Here is an 11,128-nt window from a genome sequence, read left to right as displayed (position 1 = left end):
TTGGAAAAGAAAGGAACCAGTCTAATAATTCATATTAGCCTTAACTCTGGCTTGATGAAGACATTTGACTGTGCAAATGAAGAATTAGAAGTTCCAGTTTATTTAATGGAGATGTCTGTGTATTTGGAAAATAAAAAAAAAATGATTATAGTCTGTCTCTCAGGTTCAGTACTGATGTTAACAAAGTAAGTATTATTTGTGGTTTATAGATAGCAGAAACTGTGCTGTGTTTCAGATGTCCTTGACTGAACAGTGCAGTGTGTGTTGTGATCATATGTCTCCTGTCTAGCGTTAACAAGCTGTGTTGCTGGTGGTGGGCCTGATCTTTCGCCACAGAAAGCACACTGTAAAAAATATTCAGGTAAGATTTTGTGTAAGAAAAAGAAAAAAAACTGCCTCCTCCTGAGGACCCTGACACACCAGGGCTCCAAACCTCTGTGGTCGTTTTTTGTGGTGTGTACTTTTGGCACTAGTTTACTCCTGTCTGTGGCTTTTTGGTTGATTGAACATGTTGAATTGGCAGCAGAAAAAATGTGAAGTATTCACACACTTTGCCATGACACTCAGAACTGAGCTCAGGTGCATCCTGTTTCCACTGATCATCCTTCAGAGGTTTCTGCACCTTGAGCTGAGTCCACCTGTGGTAAATTCAGTTGATTGGGCATGATTTGGAAAGGCACACACCAGTCTATATAAGCCCTCACAGTTGGCAGCGCGTGTCAGAGCACAAACCAAGCCATGAAGTCAAACGTATTGTCTGTAGACCTCTGAGACAGGATTGTGTTGAGGCACAGATCTGGGGGAGGGTACAGAAAGATTTCTGATGCATTAAAGGTCCCAAAGAGCACAGTGGCCTCCATAATCTGTAAGTGGAAGAAGTCTGAAAACACCAGGACTCTTCCTACAGCTGGCTGAGTGATCGGGGTAGAAGGGCTTTAGTCAGGGAGGTGACCAACAACCCAGTGGTCACTCTGACAGAGCTCCAGTGTTGCTCTGTAGAGAGGGGAGGACCTTCTTGTATGGTAGAGTGGTCAGACAGAAGCCACTCCTCAGTAAAATGCATATGAAAGCCCATCTGGGGTTTTCTAAAATTGGGAGAAGTGGGATTAATCAGTTACATGTGCAGCTTCATCTACTAGACACAAAAGAAATCATCTGGATGGGTCAAAAGTTGTCAGTCTGATGTACATTTTTTGCAGTGCAGAGTTTTATATCAGGCCCAGGGCATGAATGCCCTCTCTGACATTGTAGCAAAGTTTTTGCCAGCACAACAATTCCTGCTGTTTGTATCTGTGGAGAGAGGGTGCAAGCAGGCACTTATTAAAGATTACCTGACAATCAAACTGTGAATTACTGTGATGTACCAAGGTTCCCTGAGTAACTTTTTCTATTGCTCAGGCTGATAGCTCAGTTCTTCTGTTATGTATTACAAGCAAACTAAAAACCTAACACATATTTTACTTCTTCCCAGAAGGAGTAACCTTACACAAGTGTTCACAACTGCAAATACTAACTTTTCAGGAGCCAGTTTTACCTTTATTGGTTGCATCAACTTTAAAATGAAAGAACTTACAGACCCCCCCCCCCCCACACACACACACACACACACACACACACACTCATCCACCCATCCTCAGCACTCCAGGCAGCCAAAACCACTGACCACACATCACCAGTCTCTCTTGTGACCCTAAAACACTGTAGCACTCTATGAGGCATCACACAAACACACAGACACACTTGCATGCTGAAACATGCGCACAAACCAGAAATAATCTCCTTGAGTCAAAATTGGATTCCCCTTTCATCATCATTTCATTTGTTAAACTCTCAAAGTGTCTGCAGCTTATGTTTCTCATTACCAGGGCTGTTTCTGTGTGTGTGTGTGTACGTGTGCGCACGTGTGTACAACTGCATGTGCTTGTATAACTGCAAGTGCTACCGCAGCCACAGAGTATTCAAAATGGCAGTCACTCTCACACTGCTCGTCTCCACCTGCTGCTGCACCTTCAGGCACCAACACAAATAAAAGAGTAGCAGTGCAATCGTAATTCAACCGTGCTATCAGCTGGTACGAGACCATCTCCGGCAACACCCTAAATGAGTTCTCGTGTCCCCTGCGGCAAGATGGAGCACCTCTGATAAAGCAGACCCGCAGGCCTTTGCTTTCTCGTTTACACTCGCACTAAATCACAGTTTGTCTCCTGCACTCCTGTCGGCTATACGTTCGATGGGAGAAAAAGGATATAACATGGTTAACTGTGTATATGTAACTATGTAGGTGGTTGATGAGGAGCAATAAAAGACCTGAACTGCAAACAAAACTGCAGCGTTCAATTAGTCCCCAGTATTCTTGCTACGCAGACTCTCTAAAAAGCCACTAGTGACAAATTTAACAGCTTATTTGAACCACTGAGGAAAAGGCAAGAAATATTCATGATGATACACAACATGCTCCCTCTCCATCCCCAGTGTGCGGGCGGTCAGTAGGTGTGGTTTGTGGGGTAGGAATCAGGACGCTGCAGACCCTCAGGACGTGATCATTTGAAGCAGATATAAAACAGTTTATTCCACAGTGAGATTACTCCCATAAAGCCTTATTGTGGAGAAAAAAGGTTCCTTTATTTAACTCAGTTTACACCATAACTCTGTTCAGGCCCTCTTTTCCGAAGTTCTAACAGATCTATTTTCTCCCTCTTCCAAGAAGCAGTTCAATAGAAGGCCTTTAATGGGACCAGTAATGGATTCCAGTTGACAACAGCTCAATCACCATTAGATAAACGCTGTTCTCTAGCCCCTGTCTCTGTTTCATTTGTGTTTCATAATGTGTGTTTAATGACAATGTTTAATTGTCATTCAGGCTTGCTATTGTCACTTTCAGTCATTACTGTTGAGGCCGATTATGACTTTAATTGAATACTGGCTCAGCACACATGCTCATTAGTGAGTTCAGTTAATAAGGTGTAAATCGGAAAGTAACTTTGCCAAAAGTCGGTTGGCACCCATTAGTGTCAGCCGAAGGAAAAATGGGAGTGCTGGGCTGCCAAATCACGTCGACTCCAGCGTGGTTGAATGCAACCTTCCATAGTAATTAGTGATGATGATGATGATGATAATGATGAACCAAAAAGAAAGTACATATAAATGAGTATATGCCTTGATTCAGAGTTTGATTAGCATTTGGTACTATCAAAATTCATATTTTGACAAATTAAGTGCTATCACAGTGATGCAAGTTTGTATTATTAATGAAACGAAAAGAATAAATTACACACCACCTGTCAAATATTGAGTTTCACTTCATGGAATATGAAAATGAACACTGATTAGTCCTTTTGCACCATCTCTGTCTTTGTCACATGTGCACAAAAAGTAAGCTCAGCTCTCATCTGTGCAGACAAATTCCTGTAAAACAAATTCAGGTACTGCCGGGTTCATTACCAAACATTAGCTGCACTGCAATTAAGCTTCATTTCACAGCGTTTCACACAATCACAGCTGATGAGTGCTATTTGAAGCTGTCACTCCACTCAGCCTCGGCACTTCAGAAGCTACTCTGTCATCAGTTGGTAAGTCAGGCTGTGGACTCCTTTTGATGATGGGTAAGTGGTGTGCAGTCTGCTTTAGTGTCACCTTTCAGTTACCGGCTGTTTGATGAAGAAAAGACCATCAAGGGGTTGGTGGTGGTGGTGGGGTATTTCCGAGGAATGCTTTTTTTATTTTTCCCTAAATGGGTATTACAGTTTTGACTTTAAGCTGCAGAGAGGATATTTAAAGCATATTAAAGGGAAATAATATGTCCTTTCTTCTTTCCTGAGTTTTATGTGCTGATTATAGGCACAAATAGGAGCATACAACGCTTTTTTTATCAGTATTTTCATTGTAGCTTGTATTAAAGGTGCACATTTGCATATCAGTTACAGCACCTGTGTTTGCCCTTGTTAAAGTCTGAATTCATTTTTCAGTTTAATTCCAAAAGCATGACTAAATAGGCTGTGATTTACAGAAGGATTATTTAAATGCTTTTGATGAATTAAAAGTAATCCAGCTATCAGTTTTCAAGCCTCTTTCAGACATGCATTGGCAGCAGGTCACTTCAGGTCTCCGTTTCTTCAGCTTCTTCCAGCATTTTCTCAGCAGATCCCATCCAGAGGCAGCTCAAAGGTGTTCCTACAGTTGAACACTATTAGCAAACGGTGTCCTTCTTGAGGACACTATAGAAAACTTGAAGACTTTAGGTATACTTCTGTAGACAGAGACAGAATATGGAATGAACCATAAGTACATTTACACTTGCTTTGTTTTGAGGTACTACCACCTTGCTACTTTTCACTTCTACTCCACTGTAATTCAGTGGAAAATGGTGCATGTTTTTACATCTATAGTTCTCAATATTATCTTAATCTTTTCAGATTTTTCAAGATTTTTCAGCTTGTGACTCCTTACCAAAGAGCAATGCCAGGTTGGATAGCCTGTCATCTTTCATGTCTATGAGTCTTTAACGTTTCCCTCTTAGCTTGGCTGATAATAAAAATCAATAAAAAAGACTGAATGAAATTACAGTTTGTGACTCAAAAAGCTCTCATTATCCATTTCACCAAAACAAAGAAATAAAGGTTAATTTCCTGGGGCAGAACTGTTTTCTTTTTTCTTTTGTTTTTCCCTACCCTGTTAATCATCTCACAACCACTGAGATTTATCACGTGACCCCTGGAAAGCGATTGAACCCTACTAAAGATTACTACTAAAGTACTGAAAACTAACTTGACCAGCAATGACAGTAAACACCCTGGTACGTTTACTTATGTAACATTTATTTTTAGATTGTTGCATTGGTTCTTTTACAAAGATCTGAGTCAGTGTGACTGATTGAGGACTATATTTTCTCATTTATCTTTGCTCATAACGGATGAAGTTCACAGATGTAAGTTAAGTTGCTGGTGTAAGTCAGGTCATGTTGGAACATCTGAATATATTCAGTTTATTTCCTATTTTTGGTTCATGTTATTCCACATCCATCCTAACTTCGCCCCCTGCCGGCTAAAATGCTCAAACAATTATATTATGAGGGGGAAACAGTAAGCCCTTCTCTTCCCTCTCTCCAGACACTAAAATACTGCTAAAATGAAAACTGGTTGGGAGCTTAGGGGTGCAGAGAAACAGACAAAGAAAGAGAACTTGTCAGAGACTTTGTGTGTGTATGTATGTGAGTGTGTCTGTCAGGTGACTTGCGACAGCACACATGCAAAGGCCTCCCACTGCTCACAAAGCCATTGTTGTGAATAAGTAATGGCTCCAGCTGGAGTCCCAGAGCTCTTACCTTTTTGATGCCTTCTGCCAAATATAGAGACATTGGGCACAGAAGCAGAAAGAAGAGGATTATTACATAAGCACTGACCTCTACCTCTGGACATTGTCCACCAGTGTACAGTATGTACAGCACAGTGTGAACTGAGGTTACACTTGTTTTGATCTTCTATTAAACATCAGATTTGGCTATGCAGGTTTGGCTTTGCTGCCTCCAGCCATGCATGCATTCACTCTCACCACCCAGTCAGACACTAACTATTGTCATGTGTCTTCTTTCCTTTGTCCTCCTCTCTCATCAGTCATACACTCTTTCCTCCATCATCTGTTATCTTCCTGACACTGACCATGACATACTTTTTTTTATTATTTTCACCACAAAACATAACATTTTGAAGTTCCTGAATGTCAGCATATGGATCTGAACAGTCTTCACAAACTCATTTTGTTCACAACAGACAGAAACTTCCATGGCTGCAAATGTGAGATCCAATGGGCACAGTAAAATGGTCCCTGAGGTATGACATTTTAATTTTAAAACTTATCAATCTATGACTGTGTGTTTTTATTACATTTGCTATAAATTACAGTTATACACTCAAAATGATATATCAGTAAAAGAATGGCCATCAGCAAAATGAAGTATTAAAAATAAGTAAAAGTACACGCAAAAAAAATGCTGTTTGAGATGGAGCTAATATTTATAACAATGAATATTAATAATATTGCCATAATAATAATAATAATTGTTTTAATCTGTAAGAAGTTTAAAGTTGCATAAAATTAAATTTATAACTGCTTTTACCTGACTGACATTTTACCACAGGTAATATTTCAATTAGGAAAGACTAATAATAAAGAAAAATGAATGCGATAATTCAAGTAAAAGGAATTTATTGTGAACAGGCTTTGACCCTTAGACCCTGGAAGGAAGTCTATCACTATGAGTGTCTCTGACGAACAAGATGCTTCCACATGAAGGGGACTTCGCCCCTGGGAGCAAAGACACTGGTGGTGGTGGTGACGAGTAACTTTCGTTAATCTTAATATTTACTTTACAACCAAAACTTACAATATGAGGGGATGCTTTATCTAATACTTGTAGTAGGACAGCACATTCTTCAAATTCAAAACAACTTATAAGAACACTTAAGTCTTTGGGCCTTGATACACTGAGTGTGCAGTTAGCTGCCAGGCATCTCTGGGCCGTCATTGATTGTCTTGTCTTCATTTATCTGATTGAACATAACACAGTCAACAGTCAAATCCGCAGTGGAGGCAGCCGTGACAGGGCGCTCTGTGAATTGACGTTCAGTCATGTGAGTCAGTGCTTTCATCCATCCAGGGTTGTTCTCTCTTTATCTTCATGTTTCACTTTGATTTGTTTTGTTTTTTGCTCGTTTTGCTCAAGAGTGCCAAAAGCAACTCATCAGCCATCTTCTCAAATGGCTGAGCAGAACAAGACAATGTAAATAGACGCATTAGTGAGCGTGTTTGCTTTGCTTGCTGCAGTGCTCTTTTTGATGCATATAAACTGAATGATGGTTTATTTTCATGTGGGTCCATATCAATGGTCAGCTGACAAGTCTATATGGAGCATTCGAGTGCAGCTTCTTTCAGAAGAATGCAGGTTATGCAAAAAATCCTATCAGTGTTTTTTGAAAAGTGAGTTTTGTGAGTTTTGCCAGTAATTGCTGAGTTGCTGGCAATAATACACAACCCCTGCAGATATAATGGTAATGGTTTGTACTCCTGGGGAGAAAAATTATACCAACTGCACCTTAATATGATATATAAGACTTGCACATCAATACACTTTTCCCACTGGCTGCACCGTTATTGCAATGCTAATGAAGGTAACGCTTAGTGAACAGCAGGATCATTAAACATTGTGTGCAGCAGGAGGAATAGAGACTCTCAGAGAGGAGTCTGTCGAAGATGGTGATGATGATGATGGCGTCTGGATGTTTTGTTGATACGAATCGAGTCTTCGATCAAAAAAAAAAAACAAACCCAAAAACGGTGAAAGTAAAGCGAGGTATTTGCTCCGCTCAATCCAGCAAAGATGGTAAATGTGTCCCCATTCCCCCCTAATGAGAGCACACTGGCAATAATGTTACAGCCTCAAGCCAAGAGAGAGAGAGAGAGAGGGAGAGTGTGTGTGTGTGTGTATGTTTCTCAGGGGATTCAGTCTTATAGATTGGAAAACAGACCTGTATGGTGAACATATTATATTGTTATATTGTTCTTTTTCACTCAAGATGTTGCTCATTGTATTGTATAGAGGGAGAAAAGTAGAGAGACAAAGAAAGAGGGGGAGAGAGGGAGGAAGGGAGGGAGGAACAGAGTCAGAATGATGGCAGAATCCCATTCATCACAAACTCAGGGATCAATTTAGAAAATTTGTTTAGAAACTGTTATTTTGCACTGTGATAACAAAATCCGAACAGAAATGGAAATGACAGATACTGGATTCATGTGTGACAGGCTGAGATGGTCACACACACACACACACACACACACACACACACACCGGGTCTGTTTCTGAAGTGTGCTGTCAGCATCAGTACCGCAGTTATTCATCAAAGCTTCTCCTCCCTTTCTTCTCTCCCCTCATCTTCTCTGCTCTTCTTCTTTACCATTTCTTCAGCCTATCCTCACATGTTTCATATATGATGGTGCAGAAACTGTCATGTTGATGAATGGTATAGAAAATATAACATAACCACAGTCCAGTGGTTTCTGTGTAATCCAATGATACTAGAGGTAAAAGAGTAATTTTACCTTGGACTGATATACAGCAGAATCACGACTCTGTGACTGAACTTTTGCTAAGCCCCAACCTTGTTTAGAGTGTTTTTATGGAAATTTTTAATGATTCTTCCAGAAGTGCATTTGTGAGGTCAGACACTGATGTTGGACGAGAAGGCCTGGCTCACAGTCTTCACTCTAATTCATCCCAAAGATTTTCTGTCGGGTTGAGGTCAGGACAGGCCAGTCAAGTTGTTCCACACCAAACTCACTCATTCATGTCTTTATGGACCTTGTTTTGTGCACTGGTGCACAGTCATGTTGGAACAGGAAGGGGTCATCCATAACTGTTCCCACCCTGAAAAACAGCCCCACACCATAATCCCCCCTCCACCAAACTTCACACTTGGCACAATGTAGTCAGACAAGTACTGTTCTCCTGGCACCTGCCAAACCCAGACTCGTCCATCAGATTGCCAGATGGAGAAGCGTAATTCGTCACTCCAGAGAACGCGTTTCCACTGCTCTAGAGTCCAGTGGTGGCGTGCTTTACACCACTGCATCCGACGCTTTGCATTGCACTTGATGATGTATGGCTTGGATGCAGCTGCTGGGCCTTGAAAACCCATTCCATGAAGCTCTCTGCGCACTTTTCTTGAGCTAATCTGAAGGCCACATGAAGTTTGGAGGTCTGTAGCGACTGACTCTGCAGAAAGTTGGCGACCTCTGCACCCTATGCGCCCCGCTGACCCCATTCTGTCATTTTACGTGGCCTACCACTTCGTGGCTGAGTTGCTGTCGTTCCCAATCACTTCCCCGTTGTTATACTGCCAGTTGACTGTGGAATATTTAGTAGCGACGAAATTTCACGACTGGACTTGTTGCACAGTTGGCATCCTATCATGGTAGCACGCTGGAATTCACTGAGCTCCTGAGAGCTGCCCAATCTTTCACACGTTTGTAGAAGCAGTCTGCAAAACATAGTGTACTTTGCAAGGAATGTGCTAGTACATGAACAGAGAATTTTATTTTCATGCAAACTGTTGTTACTCTACAAGATAATGTAGTTTAATGCTGGCCTTGAATACTGTGTTACTGAAAGTGGGTTAGCTGGATATCATTTGCAGATAACTTTTCATTTAATCCATTCTTAAAACGTTTGGTTTTTGTAAAAGAGTTTGGAAAAAAAAATCATATATGAAGTATCACTCTTACAAAGCCCTATATGCACACAGGCCCGCTGTGCCTCGTTGACTTTAATAACGGCTTAAGGATTGAAGAGACGGAGAGATGAGTGTTACAGTGTTTGATAACGAGGGATTCCAGCACCGAGGGGATTCCTCAAGAGGTTCCCAGGCAAAATGAGAGAGTTTAATTTCATAATAATTTGTACATGAGAGCATGTCCCATTAGTGCATGAATTAGGGAGGATGATTTCATAATAGGTATTGTTATCATAGCCATTATCTTGCCTCATACATAGAAAACAGTTTTACAATTTAATGTTAAATGATCATCCATAACATTATGATGTGGGGGATTCAGTTAATAATGTGATCAAATGAGTCCGTTGGGTCTAAGCTGAGCCACATATCTCACATTTTAACTGGAAATACAGAATCACTAATAGTTTCATTTGCCAAAGTGCAGGGATGAAAGTGACTTTAATTCTGCTATGCATGGACACACATGCTCACACTGCCACACTCATGCCTGCAATATAAGTGCTTCCTGTTAGGTAACAGAGGTGTCTGCACCCTCAGCACTGGGCACCTGTACATGTCCTTGCAGGAGGAGAGACACAGAGGGATGCTAAGAAAAGACGCTGACGTCAGAACAGTGGCCATTTACCTCCATCTCTCTTCTGCTCACGCACACACTTTCTGTATCTCTCACCCCGTGTTTCCCCTCCTTCTGTCCCTCCTTCTGAAGACAGTCCTTCCACCTGATGCCAACACTTCAGTCGGGACCACTTAAGGAAATAAGCTGCTGCCATTCATCCACTGCTCTGTGCTGCCTCCGTCACACACTGCAGCCTGACCATGGACGCTGGCGCAGAACTGCTTTGAGAACATCCAAATTAGAAGGTGTATATAATCTAGGTGGTAGGTGAAATTTTGTACATTTGGATGCAGTAGAAGATGCATATGGTGATTCATCTAAAATAGTTCCAAAAATACATTATTAAAAAAAAAAATCATTATTCACAAATATACAGACAATATAAAGTAAAGCCTGCAGTTACTTAGAGTGTTAGGTGCTATTTTGATCGCTTTAAAATTAAATCAACAGGCAAGGCAGGTGGCAACATTTAATCAACTAGTCAACCAACTGTGCACATTCCCATGTTCTTCATTGAATATGACCATCAGCTGATTTTGCACTGTCACAAAATTCTACCTCATATTCTTCCATGTGTGACTTGCCTCTGAGTTAATCTACTAGTAACATCAGAGGTTTTCACTTAAAAGAGTCACACTGAAAACAGGATGTCAAACCTCCTAAGAAAGTGTCAGCAGTGTCCTCAAACAAGAAAATGACCTACCTATATGATGCTGGAAAGCAGGGTGCTTTGGTCCTACATGGAGTCAGTTCAAAATTGTCCAGTTACTGAGAATCAATAGCACTTGCATGCTTAAAAAGATATTGGTAACATATTTCATACTGGGCAGGTAGTGTACAGTGGCTTGATTGGAGCTTTCATGCCAAACAATTGCCTGCTACAGCAAAACAGTGGCTGAATGGTTATTGAAGTTTATTGATGGGTGCAGTTTTCGAAGTTTCGAACGCTGTTATATTACGGTATTACAGTGTTTCCAACAATGTTTCAAATCCAAAGAAATCTGAAGTTTTATTAAAGTCATGGTGTGTTTCATTTAGTTGCTATAACTTGCAGGAGAGCCTCAGACAGTGAGGAAGGAAGTCAGTGAACGTGACTAAACGCAACTTGAATAAAACTATCAACCACTGTACATTTCTGCCCGAGTCACGTCAGAGAGATATTTATCACCATGGTGGTTGTTTAACAAGGAAGACAGCAATTCCCATGATCCCACGCTGTTTATCAAAA

The sequence above is a fragment of the Scatophagus argus genome, chromosome 17 (assembly GCF_020382885.2).
Source record: "Scatophagus argus isolate fScaArg1 chromosome 17, fScaArg1.pri, whole genome shotgun sequence".
NCBI classification, from domain to species: Eukaryota; Metazoa; Chordata; class Actinopteri; family Scatophagidae; genus Scatophagus; species Scatophagus argus.
This window is presented reverse-complemented; position numbering follows the sequence as displayed.